Here is a 22,630-nt window from a genome sequence, read left to right as displayed (position 1 = left end):
TTTCAGATGCTCCCTTTAACTCTCAAAAGTGACCTGATCTTCTGATAACTCACACGGTTACCGTCTTCCTAAGAGACCTTTAAACTCAGTTCAGACTCCAAGTTCATGGCTTGTGCCCGGCAATCTCAAGCCCTCCTGAAGATTTCCAGAAGTGTCTGAGTTCCTGGGGTGCATCGCCTTGTGCTTCTCCTTGGTTTCCTAGATTCTCTGGTTCTCTCAGGGATCAACCTAGATACAGAATTCAGCTTTCGTTGTTGACTGAAAAACTCCACTAACATGGATTCCATGAGCATTTGGGTATATTTTATTTACACTTGGGGCAAGTGCTGGGGGTGGCCACACTGTGGTTTGTGAGCTCCCCTCCCCCATCTTACTGGTTCTCTTCCTCCTCTCTGCCCCTCAGCCTCCCTTATCTCCCCTTCTCTGCTGAGAAGCAATAAACACATTCCTCTCTCTGCCCCCTGCAGAGCCTTGCTGTTCAAATCAGGTCCCTGAGGTCCTCAGCTTGTATCCCTCCTACTTGCCAAGGAAGTTGTCTAAAGAAATGTCTTATTCTTCTTGAGAAAAAGTCTGAAGAATACATTTTTTTTTCTTTGTTTAATTAAACCTACCTACCTACCTACCTACATTTGATTTAATTGTCCGTATCTCCATTCTCACTGGCACGTGGACAAAAGTAAACTTTGGCAGAAAAATATGGGAGAAAAGAAGAAGAGATGAAAGCACAAAAGAATCGACAATCATGGGACAGGAGGAGAACAGGAGAGAGAGAAAGAGAAACAAAGGGAGGGAGCGGGGAGGGAGGGACCCTGGATACCCGAGTTTAAGACAGTGGTTTTAAAACTGTCCTGCAAGTGGGTGTTCCTGGGGGTGTTGCTAGCAGTTTAGATTCATGAAGCCTCACCTCACAAAGGCCTTGACCTGGTAAGTTCCACAAGGACCACACTTTGAAAACTCTCTGCAACATGCCTAAGCTTAAGGGAGATAGTAAGATTATATAAAACTAAACGCAACTGAATTGGGAAGGATTATGATTATTTCTCTTTTCACCAGTTTATTTGAACTGTATGGAGAGCATTCTGTCAGCCTTGATATCTCCTTTTGGCCTGAGAATCTGCAGTCAGCTTAAGTGGCAAAGTATTGAACACAGGCATTAGAATATCCGGGTCTTTTTCAAATCCAACCTTAGCTTAAACAATATACACATTGGCCTTAATCCAGTACCTTTGCAGACAGAGACAACGTCAGGACATCCAAAACATTGTTGGCCAAATTCCTCGGACTTTTTGGGGACTTCTTTTAAAGAACATGGCAGAGAAGTCGTCATGAAATAATACATGGAAAGTGCCTAGTACTTTGCCAGGAACTGAGTGTTATTATAATGAGAGGACCGTGATTTATCTGTTGGAGACAGAGAATGGCAAGCTCCCTGGCATGTGATGTCCAAGGTACCTAGTCAGTGTCTCACCTATGAGGAAAGTACCTACTCCAGGTGGTGAGCAGAAAACAGAATGACGTTGACACAGCCAACTTTATCTGTTTTAAAGCTGCCGTTGCGAAAGCTTTATGTGATCCCTGCTGTTCTCTTATTCCTTCTGCAACTGTATTCAGGCAGTTGTCCCTGCCCCCTCCACGCATAATCTATTTCTGGCCCCCTTCGTCTTTCATGAACAGAGCTGCGCCTGACTGGAGCAGGCCATCCAGGCAATCAGAGAGAGCTCTCCAGTCAAATTCCAGGAATGGAAGACGATGCCCTTTGCCTTAGTACACTGGGGCTGCTAAAACAAAAGTACCATGGACGGGGTGGCCTAAACAACAGTTATTTCTCACAGTTCTGGAGGTGGGAAGTCCAAGATCAAAGAGGCAGCAGATCTGGCGTCTGATGAGAGCCTGCTTACTTGGCTTTCACCAGAAAGGGGCAAAGGAGCTCTCTGGGGTCTTTTTTAAAAGGGCACTAATCCCTTTCATGAGGTCCCCACCCTCATGACCCAATCACCTCCTAGAGGCCTCACCACCAGATACCGTCACATTAGGGGTAAGGTTTCAACGTATGAATATTTGGGGACAGGGGGAAGGGGGCATAGACATTCAATCCATAGCACCCTTAAAATTCACATGGCTCACACATGGGCATCAGAATAGCACTGAGAAAAGAAATCCCATAGCAAAGAGTCTGTATGAAATTATTGATAGTTCAGCACATAGTGTACACATCTTGAAGAACCCTCTTAACTAGGTAATTCCTGGTCTGCCATCTTGCTGTCTGATTCTAATCATAGCCCGAGTTACATGTCATCCTTTTTGTAAACTCTGCGTTCTTGGTTTCCCTATCTTAGTTTTCTGGTTAGAGCTGGCTGCTGCCCCGTATTCTTCTACATATGTACCCATCAAAAGGGGAAACCTGCAGCCATCACCCAGAGAACTATATTGTCTTTTCAGGAAAACCCAAAGACCCGCATAGCATTGTGAAAGTTTTTTCATTGTGCTTTCTTCTCTAGACCTTCATCAAGTCTGCTGCAGTGGATCAGCTTCATTCCCCAGGAATACTAAAGAGCCTTCATGAGGGTCCTCCAGCGAGTCCTCAATCTCAGTTCTCACAGGTATGAAAGAGATCACTGGCTTTTACCTTCTCAAGTCCATAAAGGCAGCTCTTGTTTTTTATGTCAAGGAGAAGTTGAGTGTCTTACTAGAAGCCAACCAGTGACTATGTGTGAGATCATATCTGGATGAACAGTTGTGTAAAGGACCAATACACAGGTCATTTCTCTTTGTATCCACTCCTGATCTCCTGGTATTGAAAACAAGTTTGGGTAAGATCTCCTTCGCAGGATCTTACTAATTCAGAGGCCACTGGGCTCATGACTTCATCGCCTTCCATGCACATATTAACTTTCAAAATCCCTAAGCAATAGCTTATTTTGAGTCCCATAATTCATTGCATATACAGTAGTCATCACAGGGGGAAATAGAAATGCTTTTGGTGTGAACTTAGCTTGGTGTGTTTCACGTACTACCTGATTCATGGGAGTTACTTAAAATAGATGAGGGCAGAATAATGTACCCTTCAGAGAGACTGTCACACTGGCTTGCTCTGTACTTGGTGGGTAAATGTGATTTGACCTGTTGGAGCATTTTTGCGGTCAGATTGAGAGGGCTTGGACTGTACACATCCTCATGGCCCATACCTTCCCCTTGACCAGGAATATGGAAAACACACTACAGCCTCCGTCGTGTTGTTTAACTCGTCTTGGGATGCTTGCCTCAATATTGGTGGTAGTCTGACGTGACATATCTGCAATTAAAGGGTGATGTCAGTTGACACAGTGCCACAGAGGCCAGTTAAACATTGTTCCTTAGAAAATAAGAGCGGGATTCAATCCCGAAAACATTGGTAGTGGTCCAGGGACTGAGTCATTTGGCTCTCTCGGAGCGTCTGAACTAGCTGGAACGTGTCAGGAAACCCAGGTTCCCTTCACACCATGGAAGCAGGAAAACAAGAAGCAGGAAAATGTACTTTTAAAATAACGCACTGCTCTCGGGAGCTGCTTATTCTCTCACAATTCAGGTCTGATCTTCTTCACGGATATTAACCCCTTGTCCTGCGGCTCGCCAACTGTGCTGGGTGGGAAAAGCAAGAGCTGCACATCTACATTATTTCAATACTCAGCACACTGTTGGGCACTTGGATATTTTTTTTCTCCTTTGCTTATTGCAAAAGAGCTGGGAATTGAAAGATTAACCCAGTTTAATTTAAGGGAACCTCCCATTTTGATGGGAATACTTGGAATGTATTATAGACTTGTAAAAAAAAAAAAAATGCCAAAAGTCTACCCAAATGACTCTGTACTTATGTTTGCAGAATTGAAATTTCCCACAAAAATAAAAATACCTCATGTAGAAGAGAGATACTATGGCTGCCCCTCTAAAAGGGAGAATGTGGTTATGTTTCTACATTAGTTTTCTATTGTTGCAGTAACACATTACCACTGACTTGGCTTGAAACAACACCAATTAGTTATCTTACCGTTCTGCATGTCAGAAGTTTGACATGGGTCTCACTAGGATAAAATCAGAGTGTGAGCATGGCTGTGTTCCTTTGGAAGTTCTAGGGGAGAATCTATTTCCTTGCCTTTTCTAGCTTCTAGAGGCCACCTGCATTCTTTGGCTTGTGGCCCTTCCTCCATCTTCAAAGCCAGCAACGGTGGGTAGAGTCGTCCTTCTTACATAATATCCCTGTAATTCTGCTTCCCTCTTGCACTTTGCAAGACCTTTGTGATTATACTGAGCCCAGCCAGAGAATCCAAGATACTCTCCCTATTTTAGAGTTGGCTGATTAGCAACCTTAATTCCATCTGCAACCTTAATTTCCATTTCCTATGTAAAGTAAGAGAGTCACATGTTGTAGGCATTAGGACATGGACATTTTGGGGGGCGAGTGGCGTTATTCTGCCTATCGCAATTTCTCATTTTTTCTGTAAACCTTAATCAAGTAAATTCCAAATGCAAATGAGTCCTTTCCCATCTGTTTTTCTACAAAGGAAATACAACTGAAATTGATTTTATACAACAATTACATAAGTGAACGTGGAGTTATAAATTTATAGTAGAAGGAGAAAGGTTTTTTTTTTTTTTTTTAAATGCATTTTGGTTAAGAGCCAGAGATTCTTAGCTGAAAATTTGCAAAAGTACTGCTATAAACAGATGACTATTAAACTTATATCGTCATCAAGTTAAGTTAAATTCAATTTACCTTAAATATTTATTAGGAGTGAAAGCAAACATAAATGTTGAAAACTCAAATCCTTGTTTCTTAACTGTCTCCTCGTTTTCCCACAATGTACTTCTGGCTGTTCAGAGATAATCTCCTAGATTTTATTAACCTGTAACAGAAGGGGACAGCTAAATCCATTCCAGAGAATAACTCATTTGTAACCCTGTGTTGCAGCTTCCAGAGCCAAAGGGGTTAAGGAAAATAAGCATGAACTCAGAGAACCTTGTTGCCTGGGACCCGAAACAAGTTACTTAAAGAAATGTAGGTGACCTGATCCATTAGCAATACGTAGGCTTCCCTTGGTAAAATAATTGCAAATAAATGGAATGTATACATTCAAAAAATATTTACAGGCACCTGTTTTATGCTGAGCTTGGTTTTAGGCACTGAGGACACAGTCAGATAAAGTCACGGAAAAGGCAGGCAGGATGTCTCCTCTCATGAGGTTTACTTTCCTATAGGGAGAGCTAGATAAAAATGTCGAAATTTAAAATGATTTTAGAGAATGTATAACAGGACACACACACACACACACACACACACACACACACACACACACACACACATCAACACACAGACATCACAAAACAGATGGCACAAAGTGAATAATTCAGGAGAATTTCATAAAGTACTATTTATGTAGGTGTGGGCAGGTTCAAGGTGAACCAAGGACCCTGGCAGGGAGCACATGTCGGGAATCAATACTCTGACCCACACCCTTCCTGCCCCCGACTGCCTGCGAGAACACCTGGTGGCCAAAACCAATTTGTAGCCTGAGGTCCCTGGAGCCCACTGTTGTCCATAAAGCTCAGCCTCCCTGCGCACAGAAGAGGGTAGAGCAGGCGGACTGGACCCCGAGGGGCAATCAGACCTTCCAGCACCTCCTTCTGTGCACAGATGCTTTGGAGTGAAAGATGGGGGGGTGTCACCGGCCATGGGATGGGGCATTGGGGTCGATATTAGAGTTCAAGGAAGATCTCTCTTAGGGGGGACATTTGAGCTGTGACCACAGAAGAAAAAGAAGCTCTGGATGCCTGGGCAAGGAGCAGATGCTTCCCGGCAGGGAGACCCGAGTGCCAGGGCACAGGACCTGCAGGGGGATCAACCTTGTGTGCTGGGAAAGGAGCTCAGTGTGGGAGTGACAGAGTCGGGTGAGGGGCCAGTGGTGGGAGGTGGCATCAGAGAGACGGGCGGTGACCACCTCAGGGAAAGCCTTGTCTGAGGTTGGTTTCTCCAGAAGAAAACTCTGACATGAGGGTGTAATTGCAGACAACTGTTTAAGAGGTGATTCCACAAGGCCTGGGAAGGGGAGTGGGGGAATGAGAAGGGAAGGGAAGGCAGTGTCGTTGCCCTGACTGCCAGTGGGCAGGTGGGCTCAGTCGCCTGCCTTCTCCGGGCCACACCGAGCGCATCTCATCATGCTTCCTCTGGAGGGGAGGACATGGGCGGCTTATTCCTCCCATCCGTGGTTCCTCATGGCCACTTCCAGGGACATCATTATCCGGTGCTTCTGGAGAAGTTGGTGGGGGGAGGTGAGAAGGTGTAGGTGTCTGCGGTGGGGTGCCCCGTGCAGATGTGCTCGGGGAGGGCGAGTGGTGGGCAGTAGGGGTGGAGCTCCACAGCATCTGCGAACGTCTGAAAGTCAGTCGGATGTTTTCTGAGTGTGATGGGAAACCATCAGAGGTGATAAATTATTCACATTTTCTCTCTGGCTGGGCTGAGCTGCTAGAGATAACGATACCAACGGGTTCTTTAAAAACAAAAAACAAAAAAAGGTGTAATTCACATACCATAAAATGCACTGTTTAAAATGTGCAATTCCCTGGATTTTAGCGTATTCACAGAATTCTGTAATCATCGCCACTAATTCCAGTACATTCTCGTCACCCCAAAAAGAAATCCCTTGCCTATTGACAGCCATTCCCCAAGGAATGGGTTCTGAAATGGCGTTATAGGAGGGTGCTTAATGATGGTCTCAGTGTTCAAAGCAGAAGATAGCAGTATAGAGGAAAGGGCATCGGCTCCTGAGTCAGGCACCCCCAGTGTTGATTACTGAGCCTCCTTCCAGCCCCATATCCATGGGCAAGTTGCTTTCCTCCCTGACCTCCGTGTTCTTAGCTAGAAAGTGGGGCAGCGGTATCCACCTTGTGTTGTTTTCCTGGAGATTCGAGGAAGCACTCTTGTGAAGCAAAGAGTGCCTGACACAGAGTCAGTGCTCACATGTTTACATCCTGCACAGTAAGTCCCCCACATACGAACGAGTTCCGTTCCAAGAGCGTGTTCGTAAGTCCAATTTGGTTTTTTTTTTTTGTTTTAATTTATTTTATTTATTTATTTTTGGCTGTGTTGGGTCTTTGTTGCTGTGCGTGGGCTTTCTCTAGTTGCGGTGAGCGGGGGCTACCCTTCTTTGTGGTGCGCAGGCTTCTTACTGTGGTGGCTTCTCTTGTTGCGGAGCGCGGGCTCTAGGTGCATGGGCTGCTGTAGTTGCAGCACACGGGCTCAGTAGTTGTGGCTCGCGGGCTCTAGGCATGTGGGCTCAGTAGTTGTGGTGCACGGGCTTAGTTGCTCCACGGCATGTGGGATCTCCCTGGACCAGGTCTCGAACCCATGTTCCCTGCATTGGCAGGCGGATTCTTAACCACTGTGCCACCAGGGAAGTCCCCCAATTTGTTCTTAAGTCCAACAAAGTTAACCTAGGTACCCAACTAACACAATCGGCTATATAGTACTATACTGTAATAGGTTTATAATACTGTTCACAGAAATAATACATAAAAAACAAACATAAAAAATAAAGAGAACACTTTTAATCTTACAGTACAATACCTTGAGAAGTACAGTATAGTACCAGCTATATCACCACTGCTTTTATGCTTGCTTCCAGACATCCTGGGCTTGAAATAAAGATGCTGTACTACTGTACTCTATACAGTACTGTACAGTAAAGTACACAAAAGCACAACCACTTGTAGAGGATGCATGCACATGACGCTGTACGCCAGACAGGTGAATTAACTTATGTGATTAGACATGCAGACATACATTCGAATCTTTAAAACTTCACAACATAAAGGTTTGTATGTAGGGGACTTACTGTACTCATGGCATGTTGTATGTAAACGTGGGTCAGTGGAACATTCGCTTCGGATTGGAAAGACAGCCACGTGTGAGTGCAAAGTCCGGGGTTTGGGAATAATGGGAGAGTAAGAAGCAGAAGTGGAACATAACATTGGAAGGAAAGCTTTGGTGAGATGAGGCAGGAAGTGATGATTTCTAAGAAGGGCTAGTTGGAAGTGTTCTTTGGAGTGTCATCTTCCAGTTGAGCAGCGAGAGGCAGGCAAAAATACAGAGAGTGACGGAGAGTAGCAGCCCAAGGCAATATAGAACTGGTACCCCTGCAAACTGGCTTTCTCACAAGCCGGGCCAGCTCAGGCAGAGAGCTCTGGCCTGGCTGATGGAGGGATGGACAGGTGTTAGGAAGAGGAAAGAGGTCACTCATGAGGCAGGGTATGACCCAGGAAAGAACTAGACCTGGACTGGGCACCTACCATATATAAACCTGTGTACCTCCCCTTCTGTGGGTCTTAATAACTGGCTTGGCCAAGAATGATGTTGTAGAGCAGCCAATGCTAAGGCAAAGGAACAACCTAGAACAAAGTGGCAAAGGGGACAGTTCATCTTCCCAAATCAAAGTTTACTATTGTTTTCTTTCTTTTTTTTGATTAGTTTTTATTGGAGTATAGTTGATTTACAGTGTTGTGTTAGTTTCTGCTGTACAGCAAAGTGAATCAGTTATACATATATCCACTCCGTTTTATATTCTTTTCCCATATAGGTCATTACAGAGTATTGAGTAGAGTTCCCTGTGCTATACAGTAGGTTCTTATTATCTATTGGCTTACTATCTTATTGTCTATTTTATATACAGTAGTGTGTATATGTCAATCCCAATCTCCCAATTTATCCCTCCCCTCCACCTTTCCCCCTTGGTAACCATAAGTTTGTTTTCTACATCTGTGACTCTATTTCTATTTTGTAAATAAGTTCATTTGTACCATTTTTTTAGATTCCACAAATAAGCGATATAGTACGATATTTGTGTTTCTCTTTTACTATAGCTTTCTAAATAATTTATATACTAAAACATTTTAGCCATTTTAAGGTATACAATCCGGTGGTTTGCAGTATATTTACAGTGTTGTGCAACCATCACCGCTAATTCTAGAACATTTCCATCACCCCAAGAAGAAATCCCTTACCTCCCAATTTCCCCCATCCCCCTCTCCCCCCCCCCCCCCCCCCATCCACTGGCAACTGCTATACTACTTCATGTCTCCATGGATTTGCCTATTCTGGGCATTTACTATAAATAGATTCATATGCTCTGTGGCCTTTTGTGTTTGGCTTCTTTCACCTAGCATAATGCTTTCAAGATTCTTCTGTGCTGTAGCATATATCAGTATTCCATTCCCTTTTATGACTGAATAATATTCCACTGTTTGTATATACCACCTTTTATTTATCAGTTCCTTAGTTGATGGACACTTGGATTGTTTCTACTTGTTGGGTGTTATGAATAATGCTGCTTTGGACATTTTTCTACAAGCTTTTCTGTGGATATACGTTTCTGTTTCTTTTGGGTATATACCTAGGAGTAAAATTGCTGGGTCATATGGTAATTCTATGTTTAAGTTTTTAAGGAACTGCCAAAATGTTTTTTGCAGTGTTTACACCGTGTTATATTCCCATCAGCAATGAATGAGGTTTCCAATTTCTCCGTACCTACACCAACATTTGTATTTCTCATTTTTAAATTTTAACCATCCTAGTAGGTGTGAAGTGATATCAAATTATGGGTTTGATTTACGTATTCTTAATGAGTAGTGATGTTGAGCATCTTTTCATATGTTTGTTGGGCATTGGTTTTTTTTCGTTAGAGAAATGTCTGCTCAGATTTTTTGCATATATTTTAATTGGCTGGTTTGTCATTTTATTGCCTTGTAAGATTTCTTCATAGATTCTGAATTCTAGACACTTGTCAGATATATGATTTTCAAATATTTACTATAATTCACCGGGTTGTTGTCTTAGTTGGTTTTAGGCTGTTGTAATAAAGTACCACAAACTGGGTGGTTTAAAAACAACAGAAATTTATATTGTGTAGCTCTAGAGGCTGGAAGTTCTGAGATTGGGGTGCCAGCATGTTTGGGCTCTGGTGAGAACCCTCTTCTAGACTGCAGACTGCCGCCTTCTCATTGTTTCTTCCCATGATGGAGAACAGAGCAGAGGAAGCAAGCTCTCTTACGACCCTCAAAGGGCACGAATCCCGTTCATGAGGACTCCACCCTTATGACCTCATCTAATCCTAATTACTACCCAAAGCCCCCACCTCCAAATACCTAAGCTTTTAGTGGGTAGGGTTTCAACATATGAATTTTGGGAAGACACAAACATTCGGTACATAACACTTATCTTTTTCACTTTCTTAATGGTATCCTTTGATGCACAGATTTTTAAATTTTGATGAAATACAGTTTATCTAGTTTTTTCTTTTGTTGCTTGTGCTTTTGGTTTCATATTTAAGAAACCATAGCCTAATCCAAGTCATAGAGATTTACTCCTATATTTCCTTCTTATAGTTTTAGGTCTTACATTTACATTTTTGATCCACTTTGAGATAATTTTCTGTATATGGTATAAGGTAGGGGGTCCAGCTTAATTCTTTTGCACTTGGATATCCACTTGCCCCAGCACCATTAGTGGAAAAGACCATTCCTTCCCACTGAATGGTGTTGAAAATCAATTGACCATAGATGTATAGGTTTATTTTTGTACTCTCAATTGTATTCCATTGATCTATATGTCTGTCTTTATGCCAGTATCACACAGTTTGATTTTGATCATTTTTCAATAAGTTTTGATACCAGAAGTATGTCTTCTAATTTTGTTTTTCTTTTCCAAGATTTTGACTATTCATGTTCCCTTGCATTTCCTTATGAATTTTAGCATCAGCTTGTCCATTTCTGTCAAAAAAAAAAAAAAGAGGCTGTTGTAATTTTGATAGGGTTGTATTGAACCTGTAGGTTAATTTGGGACTGTTACCATCTTAACAATATTAAGGCTTTTTATCTATGATCACAGCATGTCTTTTCATTTACTTAGGTTTTCTTTAATTTCTCTTAGCAAAGTTTTATAGTTTTCAGTGTACAAATCTTACACTTTCTTGTTTAAATCTATTACTAAGTATTCTTTTTTATCCTCTGGTAAATGGAATTGTTTTTTAATTTCATTTTTGATTTTTCATTGCTAACGTATAGGAAAGCAACTGATGTTTGTATACTGATCTTGTATCTGCAACTTTGCTGAACTTGTTTGTTAGCTTTAATAGTATTTTTGTGGATTCTTCAGGGTTTTCTGTATATAAGATTATGTCATCTGTGAATAGAGATAGTTTTACTCCTTTGTTTCAATTTGGATGCCATTTGTTTATTTATTTATTCATACATTCATTCTTATGATTGCCCTGGCTAGAACTTCCAGTACAATGTTGAGTAGAAGTGGTGAGAATAGACACTTTTATCTTGTTCCTAATCTTAGAAAGTGTCCAGTCTTTCACCATTGAGTATATTGTTAGCTGTGAGTTTTTCATATGTGCTCTTTTTTTTTTAAATTTCATTAGGAATTACAAAATTGTTAATTTTTAACTCCACATATCTACAGAAATTTATTATCATCAATTAAGTAGTTATTTCAAATACAATTAACTTAAGAAAGTCAGGATGTCTGATTTTTTTTTTCATTTTATTTAAAAATGCTTAGAGTAACTAGTTTCACATATGCTGTTTATCAGGTTGAGGAACTTCATTTCTCTTCCTCGTTTGTTGTGTGTTTTTATCATGAAAGATGTTGGAGTTTGTCAGATTCTCTTTCCACATTTATTAATATGATCTTGTGGCTTTCTCCCCTTTATTCTATCAATACAGTATATTACATTGATTTATTTTGACCAACCTTGCATTCCTTGGATAACTACCACTTGGTATTGATGTACAGTCCTTTGATTATGCTGCTGGATTCAGTTTGCTAGTATTTTGTTGAGAATATTTGCATCTGTATTTACAAGTGATACCGGTATATAGCTTTATTTTTTTCCATGTGATTTTGCTTGGCGTTAGAAAGTGTTCCCTCTTTTTCTACTTTTTGAAAGAGTTTGAGAAGGATTGGTGTTAATTCTTCTTTAAATATTTGGAAGACTTCACTAATGAAGCCACGTGGTCCTGGGTTTTCTTTGTTGGAAGTTTATTTTGTTTAATTACTGACTCAATATCTTTCTTTTTCTTCTTGAGTCTTGGTAGTTTGTGTGTTTCCAGGAATTTGTTCATTTCATCTAGGTTATCTTATTTATTGGCATGTGACTGTTCATAGTATTCTCTTATAATCCCTTTTATTTCTGTAAAGTTGGCAGTGCTTTTGTTTCTGATTTTAGTAATTTGAGACTTCTCTCTTTTTTTCTTGGTTAGTCTAGCTAAAGGTATGTAAATTTTATTGATCTTTTCAAAGAAACAACTTTTGGTTTCATTGATCAGAGTTTATTTTTGAAGAGAGGTTTTTTACTTCATGACAACTGCTTCCAGCGTTGGGAGTTTATACTGGTTTCTGCAAGTGTAGATGTACTGTACTCTCTGAGGTGCGGGGTTTTTAAAATAATGGTTCTGTTTATATTTGGTGAATGAAGTTATGCATATATTGACCTAAACAGAAAATTCTCTCCCTTCGGTTAAATAGAGTTGGCTACCTTCTGACAGATGCAGCAGCCTCGGGATGGTAATAAGGGAAAACCATCACTGAGGACACTGAAATTTGTTACAGTCATTTTAGTACTTATCTTCTTTGCCAGAAACAAGTCCAATCAAATATAAATCTCCAAATGTAAACATTTCCTTTATGTCGTGACCTTATTCTCAAATGCTTTTTCAACATTTATCCTCTGCAGACAGGATATGTATGCATATCCTTTCTCCTTATGAGGCCCATCGCGTCTCACCCCGTAACCCCACAGAAGTCTCCCTCTGAGGTGAAGCCAGACAGCCATGCAGCCATTCTCTTTCCTAGAGCTGACTTACAGTCTGCCTCCTCTTCTTCCATGGTCTGCCCTACCATCTAGCCAACTCCAGTCAATCCTCTAACATCTCTCAGAATAAAGAAGAATCAGGACTCTTTGACTTGTTTTCATCAGGAGAATCATGTTGAGGGGGCATGAAGTGTGTGGACCTTGATCTGCTAATTAGAGAAGAGAGGAGACATGGTCTTGTGCCCAAGGCAGGTCAGTCATGCATGAGGAATGGTCTGGACAAAGGTTGAGCGGCAGGAAAAGATGGACTGAGAGCAGGTCATCACAGGACACCTCAAAACATTACCTTAAAGTCTAAAACAACTGTCAACTCCCTGCCAGAGTGGTCTCACAAAAGCACATTAGTCTTTTAAAGGACCTCTAGCCCTTTTGTCTCGCATTTCCCTCCAATGGAAATGAAGATGAAAACAAAGTAGAGGGACCTGAGGGCTTCACCACTGGGGATCCAGTGGAGACTCCATGGACATCCCATGGCAGAAATTAGGGATGACTGATGCTCATCTTGAGCCTGTGTTAGCAGAAGTGAGTCCTACATTTCATGACTTGGATTTTGTGTGTGTGTGTGTGTGTGTGTGTGCGCGCGCACACGCATTAGACTGTCTACATGCACAGGGACCAACAATTCCTCCCATTCCTGTGCACACATGCCACTTCTTCTGTCAAGAGGAGGAGTCCTCTTCCCTTGAATGTCCGCTGTCCTTCTGACTTGTGTTGACTAATAGAATCCAGCAGAAGTGATACTCTGCCTTAAGAAGTCTGGAAGCTTCCACTTCTACCCTTTCCTGACCCAAGCATCATGTAAAGAAGATTGGGCTAAACTACTGAAAAATGAGAAAAGATGTGGAGAGGGAAGGTTCATTTGTTTATTTGTTGTTGAAAATATTTTAGGTGATTTGACTTCTAGAAAACATAGCTCTCATTTTGAAATGTAAGCGGAGCAGCTGTGTTTGTGAGTGTTGGATAGGGGTATGGCTGAATGTTGGCCTTTAAAGTCAGATCTGCAGAGACTACGTGTGGATTCCAGAAACACTCATTCAGGACCTGGTTCACGATGGTTTTGAAGTACCATCTAAAACCAGCTCCTATACCATCTTTGGGTAACACCACCTTTGGTATTCCTTCCCTCATGACTTCCTTTAAAAGGGGTCTTGGAAGAGACAGACAAGAAGCAGCAAATACAGGGCTGTGTGAAGAGTATTATGTTATCATGTTCTCCAACCTTTTTTGACCATGAACCCTTATAAATTTCTTGACCATACTCCCCCATACACATTTCTATTTCCTCTTTTAAAATTAACATATGTGTGCTGGTATGCTAATATTTTATGCATATTGTCAAGCATACAAAGGTAGGAATTTAGAAATTAATGCGCTAATTAATTGCGCAATTGCCCCAAAGAAGGCCCTGCATCGCCCCGCTTTGGAGACCCTGGTTTTAGGCGAAAGCGCAGGAAGCTCAAAGAGGGGGCTCACAACACAGCCACAGAGATGGAATCCAGGTTCAGAAAAGGCTCTCTGGAGGCAGCGTCACACAACAGCGTCCTGGAGGAGAAATGGAATTCAGAACACAAAGGGCGGAGCCTAGTCGGCGTTCACTCAGCAGCCAGGAGCCAGGTCTGCAGAGGAGGGAACTGGGAGGCGGAATGGGAGGGGAAGCTGAAGGGAGAGCATCGAGTCAGTTCATGGAGAGACTCATAAGCAGAGCTGAGTCAGGGCTGTGTCCGGCTCCGGCGGGCAGCCCCTGAAGGGTTTTAGCGGGGAGCGGCAAGGTTCTTCCTGTGTTCACGGCCCCTACCCCACCCCGTGCGCAAGGCGGCGGCCTCCAGCCTCCCTAGTGAGGCAGCGTGCATCGCTCACTCGTTCATTCCTTCAGCACACATTTACTCCAGGCCTCCTGGGTGCCGGGCACAGCGTGGGCGATGAGTAGTAAACGAGATCCAGGTCACCAGGGAGCTTTCGGTCATGTGGAGGAGATACACTAAAACAAATAGATGAGACAGGTCATTCATAATCTCAGATTATGGAAAGAAGTAACAGGAAATACTAGAGCACGATGGCAATTGGAATAGCAGTGCCTTAGATGAGCTTGTCAGGGAAGGCCCCTGGGAGGGAGACACATAAGCCCAGATGTGAACAATATGAAGAAACCAGCTTGTGCGGGGCTCGGGCCACAGTCGACCAGGCTATGGGAGCGTCAGAGATGGCGACCATGAGTATACAGAGTCTTTGTGTGTTTTGGAAACAAACAACAAAAAAGAGGGAATTAGAATAAGAAGGAGGGAGGATGGGGAGCAAGGTGGGTTGCATAAGATGTGCAGGGCCCTAATGCCCTTGTGGGGAGGTCAGAGGGCATTGGGAAGCCCCTTTCGGCATTGGTAGGGAGGGACGCATTTCACATCCCATTTGAACAGCTCACTCTGGCTGTCCGGAGGCCTGGTGATCACCGTAGTTGGTCTCTCTCCAGGGAGTTGGCTTGGGCTATAGACGTTAACGATAAATAAAGAAACAAGTCGACATTCAAGTGATACTGTTGTCAGAACTTAGTGATTATGAGGGGGAGAAGAATAGAATTTGGGGAACGACACAGGGACCAAGCTCATGATACCCCAGGGAAAGCCCGACTGCACAGAAGAAAAGGGACACAGCCTCCAGGCAGGACGGGGGAACCATCTCGTGTCCAGGCAACTACATGCAGCTTCTGGAAGGAGATCAATCCCTCAGAGGACCCAGGGTATCCTCAAGTCCAAACGCAAAGGGTGGCCTCTTCACATATCTCTTTGTCTCCAAAAACATACGCACCCCTGATACTGCCTTCCAAAAGAGCATCGAGCTATTAAAAACTCTAATGAAAACTGGAAATGTGGTATTGATCAGTGGTGTTTTCTTCCAGTCACCACTGGGCTCTGCAGCGACTCGGAAAGAGCCCAATGCAGACATGAATCATCTTTCACATCACCACTGTCACCCTTCAAGAAGCCATGTCTGCAGGGCTACTCATCAAGCAGTTTGGGAGACCATCTGAGGAAGGGGTGGGGTGGACTCCAGTGGATTTCTCAAGCCAGACCACCCCTTGGTGGGAACAGAGAATAGAAGGTTCCTTGGCTGTCCCCATGAAGCTGATCCTCAGCCAGATCCAGCCCCAAAGTTTGTGTGTTTCCTCGTTTCCTTATTCTGGTTTCTTCCACTGATCCTAAGTACATAACGCTTTGAGCTATCTCAAACAGAGGAAAAGAGAACTGGCATGTGTTCAACAAGAAAACACCTGCATCCACCAATGGCCTGAGTTAGCAGCTTTACATGGCTTATCTCATTGGAGGCTCCTGGCAAAGTTTCAACACCGGGAATATTACCCCTTTTATTAATAGGAAACAGTGAAGTTTGGTGGTGTCAAGAGATTTATCCGAGAGTCTCACAGGTAACAAGTGGTAGGTCCAACTACATCGCAGAGAACGAGATCATTGGTGTACGTTTATACATTCCATGTGCCAAGCAAGACCTTCGCCCTGAGCCCCAGGAGGAAAGAGTCAGGAGGTGAAAGACCATAGCAACCCTATGAGGACGGTGCTCCTGTAGCCCCATCACCTGAAGTCATCCGGATAGAAAGGGCTGGGATTTGAACTCAGGCATTCCGGCTCTTCTCCCTGCCCTAGATTTGCTCAAATGTATGTCCTTTTCACTGTACAACCTTGAACGCAGCATCACTCAGAAGACAGTCATTCCGAAGCCAGCACCAAGCCCCTTAGTAGGACTCAAGAATGAGATAATCAAACGTTTTCTATAATGAATGTCACACAGACCCAACCGACTGGGGTCCACACATGTTCACACATGTCGCCCATGTGCGTATATTTCAAAGGACAGATAGCGCGGTGTCGTGGAGACCTGTCACGTCAGGTTGCGTGAGCTGTAACACATGGCCTCAGCTCTCTGAAGCTCAGTTTCCTCACTGTTCAAAAGAAGCTGATCACTTCGACGTGAGATGTATCCCTGCAAGTACTTTATGACACCCAGCGTGTGGAGGCATTCAACAAACGTCAATCCCTTTCCTCCTTCCAAGGAATCATGGTGTGTGAAAAAGAGGTAGGAAGACCTTAAGTGACGCGCAGAGGTTTGCTTTCTGTTCGAAAAGGAAGCTCACATCCTTGCTAAAGGATAGAGTTCGTTGCTAGGTGGAATTCAAAATGATAAAAGAGAACTCAGTGGAACCAGGCAATGTGTGTGTGAAGAACAACAGGATGGCAGAAGAAATCTTATAGTGGAAGAATCCCTTGTTAGTTCCATAATAGAAGGAAAAGGGTTGGCTTGCCTTTTTTTTTTTTTTTTTTTTTTTTTTTTTTTTTTTGGACAAGCTGTATATGCTTCACCCAGACAGATTGTAAGCCACACACAGCAAGGACAGTAGGCCGCCAGGCTAATGAGAATCCCTTCTTAGGGGGCGGGGGGTACGAGTTGGACACCCAGACTCCTGCATGTTCACTTACTCAGAGTAGACAGCAAGAGAGACAGAGAAGGTCCCCACCCTCCACTGGAAACAGTGGGCCAACAAGCAAGCGGCAGAGACATAAACAAGGGGAAAGTTTCCAAGTGTAACATGAGAAAGAGGATATGCAGAACCAGAGGCCAGGAGGGAAGCATGGGGAGGTAGAGCCCTCAACACCACGAGGGAAGAGGAGGAGGAGGGCGCGAAGGATTCAGGGTGGCTTCCTGGGATCGTCGGTTATGCCGGAAGAGGCGTTAAAGACTTGTTCAGAAAACATGGGAGAGAATTGGAGATTCTCAGGAGATTTCTCTTTAAGGCAACAACGGCCGTGGTGGGGAGCAGAGCTTCTGACATCTATGATTACTGACCAGTACAGGATGGCCTCAGGGGTGAGGACTGTGTCTTGTTTATCTCGTATTCTCTGCTGCCTGACAGTGCCTGGTACATAGCAGGGGCCCAGGTAGTGTTGAATGAATCCACACCTACGGCAGGAGGATGGCCGTCTTGATCCCTGTGGACCCTGCCGTCCTGGATCGCGAATGGAGCCCAGAACCCTAGCAGCAAAGTGCGGTGGGAAGCGCCGGGTGGGGAGACAGGAAGCCGCCAAGTGCTCCATTGCTGCGGGCGGGAGAAGGATGCTCGGGGGCCCAAGAAGAGAAGCTCCGCATCCCTTTGCGCCGTGCACAGGTGCCCGAGCAGCTTGGAGTGAAGGTTTGGGCTCTGTGCCAGGGCGGGAGAAAGAGAAACAAGGAGTTGAGGGCGTGGTGGTGGGACGCTTTCTCTCCAAGGGCTCGGAGCCTGCCTGGACCTCTTTCAGCCCTGTGCCAACCAGACCCTGAAGCCTTCCATCTCCTCTCACTCCCCCAGACGGACCCTTCTGTCTTCCTCTTGAGCTGGGCTCTGAGTTGTCAGCCTGGGCTCACCGAGATCTCAGCTTCAAGCTCTCTGCTGGGACCAGTGATGGAATGGAGTCATGAGGGAAGAGAAGGACCCTTACTGACCACTCGTTACGTGCCCAGCGTGTGCTAAGCGCTTTACCTGCCTCTTCCAGTTCTCACAATAACCAGAAGAGATGATGTTGTCCTGGGTCCACGATGGATTACATGACGATCAGGGAAGATTTACAGCTCACTCAAGACCGCCCAGCTAATGGTCTGTCTGACCCTCAAACCTCCCCCGACAGAGCCATGTGGGCATTCAGCCGCATCCGTATTAATTGTTGGGCTGGCGATTGGTGGTGGCAGTGGTGGCGATGAGGAAGGTGACAGTGATCATTTATCCTGTTTCATCACAACAATGCTCACATATTTATAGATAGGGAAACTGAGACTCACAGAGGTTACAGAGTTTGCCCAAGATCGCATAGCTGGTAGATGAATCCTTTAAAGGCACCAGGAACCCCTTTAAAATGTACCACATTGCTGAGACACCCACACAAGCGGGGATCAGAGGGTGGGGGTGAAGGGTTGAGTTTAAGAAAACACATTTTTCCCTTATCCCCAGGTTGGCGCATTCAGGCAGATTGCCCTCCATGTGGTAACCAGTGACCAGGGCGGTGAAAGAGGTCTGACTGTTGGCTTTTCCGCTGCCGTCTTTCAGGGGCCCCTTTCTTCTTATTCGAGGGCCTGGGGGTCTCATCACAGATGGGAGGAAGGGAAAGAACAGTGTGACCGGAGAACCAGCTTGGTGAAGAACGCCTGGGAGCGGGGAGTCCATCTCAGCCATTTAATATCAGTTTTCATCTCTTATTGATCCATCTTATTTTCCTTTTACAGAGCAGGCGCGTCGCTGCAGTCTAGCTCATCAGTGGCCTTTAAAGGTCTCTTATTGATTTGTGAACCTATTGTCTCGGTTTGCATTATCCCTCTTGGAGACACCCTTTGCTTTTTGGTCGGGTTCCGTATTTAGTTTGCGTCCTCGATGTGGCTTCTTTTCTGGGAGCAAGGAGCAGACATCTGGGGCCTGAGGTAGCAGATGGATTTGAGTTTGTAATGCTTCTGGCACCTTCTTTTGTGGGGGGAGGTGCCCCATGAAGTCCCCGACTCCAAAAAGTGGCGGAGAGTACTGCAGAGGAGTGAGGGTCTAGTGAGAACTTGATGGCCCCTTTCTGAGGAAGGAAAGTAAGAGTGAAAACAAGAACTTCCATTTCTCGAGCACTTTCTCCATGATTCAGCCTCACCATAACCCTGAGAGGTAGTTTTACAGATGAATAAACTGCAGCTGAGAAATACTTAGTTGTTTGTCCAGACACACTCGGTTTTTTGGTTTTTTTAAAAATTTATTTGTTTATTTATTTATTTATGGCTGTGTTGGATCTTCATTTCTGTGCGAGGGCTTTCTCTAGTTGCGGCAAGTGGGGGCCACTCCTCATCGCAGTGTGCGGGCCTCTCACTATCGCGGCCTCTCTTATTGCGATCTGGAGCACAGGCTCCAGATTCGCAGGCTCAGTAATTGTGGCTCATGGGCCTAGTTGCTCCACGGCATGTGGGGTCTTCCCGGACCAGGGCTCGAACCCGTGTCCCCTGCATTGGCAGGCAGATTCTCAACCACTGCGCCACCAGGGAAGCCCCACACTTGGTTTTGAATCCTGGTTTCACTAGTAACTGCCCGCGTGTTGAAATAATGTGGCAAAAGTTTCACAGAGCTTCAGCTTCCTCATCTCCAAGATGAGGATCGCGACAGAACAGAGTTCTAGAGTTGCCGTAAGGTTCCCCTTGGGTAATGGAGCTGAGGCCCTTGACAGAGTGTCTAGCAGAGAGGAAATTCCCAGTGGATATTTGATGAATGAGGCGAGACCGCCTTCACCCCGCTTCCTTAAAAATTCATCTATCTGTCCTGTTCCCCACCATTAGATGAAAACCTATTTCCTCTTTCCGAAGCTAACATTTCATGTGAAGTGTCGATTTCAGGTGCAGAGAAGATGTATTTGAAAATGGCTACAGTGCCTGCCATATAGTAGGTGCTCAATAAATGTTGGTTGATTCATTTATGTATCACCCCTGGCTCCTAAGGCACTGTATATCCCCGGCATCTTCAAATTTCCTTCTTCTCTACCTTCAAACACTGTCTTTTCCTCCAACACTCTTTATTGAAACCTGCTTCAGTATTTTTTTTTTCTGCCAAGTGACTTGAACCTTTATTCAAAGTCTTGATTCCTCACTGATCACTCTTTTCTTCCTAACTCCTAGGAGCTCCTTCTCACTTTTCCAAAGCTCAGATCTCTCCACGCTTCTGTTACCCTCCTCAATTGCTTTGCATCCATCCTTGTCCTCCCCGGCCTCTCTCTGGCTTTTGACGATGTGCACCGTCCTCTCTTTCTTGCCCAGAGCTCTCCTCCCCTGGCTTCTGGGTCATTTCATTAGTTCACACATTCATCCGCTGGCCCAGCGGTTCCGTGAGCTGCACGAGGCACTGGCGTGGCTTCTACTCAAGGAGCTTCAGACACAACAGCAGATTCTGGTTCTTTCCCCTCTCCTCCGCCCTTATCTGCTGGCCCACCCTCATCGGTTCTTTCAACCCCTGCTCAGATGTCATCTTCCCTATGAAGAAACCCTGACCACCCTCAACAGGGACAGTTTTTTCTCCTCTGCATTGTTTCCATCCCTTCAGCCTACTTGCGTCGTGGCCCATCCCCTTGGTTTCAAATTCTCTTGTTCTGAAACTGACTAGCACTCTGAGTTTCTTGGGGGCAGGAAACAGTGAAGGCTCAATAAATGTCTGTTGAGTTGAATGGAATATTTCCAGTAACTCCGTCTTCACCTTTGGCTTGCTGCTCCTTTTTCATGCTGTCCCATAAATGGAGATGTGCCTTCAGAGGCCCAAGAATTGTCTATTCATGGTCGTTGAGGCTGTTTGTTGATCATAAAACAAGCTTGGAAAGGCATATCCTGTTTATTCCACTAGGGTCTTCAGCCATCACCTTGCAACCACACAAACCTGAACTTGTCTTTCTTTCTCACCTGAGCCCTCCACCCCCTCAGACAGGACTTGAACATCATTTAGCCTGGCGATCTCCTGGACTCGGGACAGTCATCCTGTGTTTCCTGTGGTTACTGTAACAGATTACTACATACTGGGTGGCTTAAAACAAGAGAAATTTATTCTCTCGCTGTTCTGGTGGCTGGAAGTCTTAAATCAGTGTGTCAGCAGGGCCCTGCTCCCTCTGAAGGCTCTAGGGGAGAATCTGTTCCATACTTCTCTCCTAGCTTCTGGTGACAGCCAGTAATCCTTGGTGTTTCTTGACTTTTAGCTGCATCACTCCGGTCTCTGCCTCCATCCTCACGTGCTTTCTTCCTTCTGGGCATCTATGTCTTCACGAGACCTGCTTATAAGGACCCCAGTCACTGGATTTAGGGCCTACCCTAAGACTGTATGATCTTATCTTAACTAGTTACAGCTACAAAGACCCTATAATGGCACAATAATGGCACATCCTGAGGTTCTGGGTAGACATGGATTTTGGGGGGACGTTATTCAAGCCAGTACATCCTCAGTCCATCTTGTCTGCCACCACCAACATCAGGTTCCCAAAAGCCACTTGATTGTATCCCTCCAGGTCTCAAAACCTAAAGGAACTTTAAATGTCCTCATTTCTTTAGCTATGGTAAGCCGCCTAAGCATCCTGTTTTCCAATTATAATACAGATGACCTTTATTTTAAGTACTTAAAAAAAATCGTGACCCTGATAGACTATAAACTCCATGGGAATAAGAGTCTAATCTGTCTTCCTTACCCCCATTCCCCAGAATGCAGCACAGTTCACGCCTGGGTATTCAGTAACTACCTGTTGAATGAATCCATGGCGAGTCGAGTAACCGTTTCAAGTCCTCTGTCTGACTTTGAAGAGTCCTCCATTACCTGTCACTGCACCATCCCCTCCAGTCAGCATTTGCTGAGTAAAAATTAGGTACTCTCAATAAATACTTGTTGGTTGATTGATTAATCCATCAACCAGGTGTCCTGCTCTGAAGCATTTTTCATATGGGTCTCCAGGGGGCTGGAGTGGGGGGCATAAGAGGGGTAACGGGATGGGCCGTGGAGACACTGGATCAGCTTTCCCACCTGAGAACCTCTGGGACCTGCCCAAGGTGTCCATCTGCCTGGGTTCCCACTTCTAGGTCTTCCAGGAGAAATAATAGCAATAAATTTGGAACCACAGGTAGCGGGGTCCAGGACACAGAAATTAAGATTCGTAATAAGAGCAGGTAACACGGCCCCTTTTCTGTGCAGAAAGTGTTCCAGAAAGGCA

General features: G+C 44.5%; 1 long non-coding RNA gene across 2 annotated transcripts in view; it reads left to right on the top strand.

Moving 5' to 3' along the window:
- Window positions 1-22,630, top strand: part of LOC132353604 (uncharacterized) — a 120,921-nt gene that overhangs the window by 13,548 nt on the left and 84,743 nt on the right. For both annotated transcript variants that reach the window (XR_009499052.1, XR_009499053.1), the window contains exon 4: window positions 2,499-2,600. This is a non-coding gene — a long non-coding RNA (uncharacterized LOC132353604). The remainder of the gene's footprint in view (window positions 1-2,498; window positions 2,601-22,630) is intronic.

This window comes from Balaenoptera ricei, chromosome 19 (genome assembly GCF_028023285.1).
Source record: "Balaenoptera ricei isolate mBalRic1 chromosome 19, mBalRic1.hap2, whole genome shotgun sequence".
NCBI classification, from domain to species: domain Eukaryota; kingdom Metazoa; phylum Chordata; class Mammalia; order Artiodactyla; family Balaenopteridae; genus Balaenoptera; species Balaenoptera ricei.
This window is presented reverse-complemented; position numbering and strand designations above follow the sequence as displayed.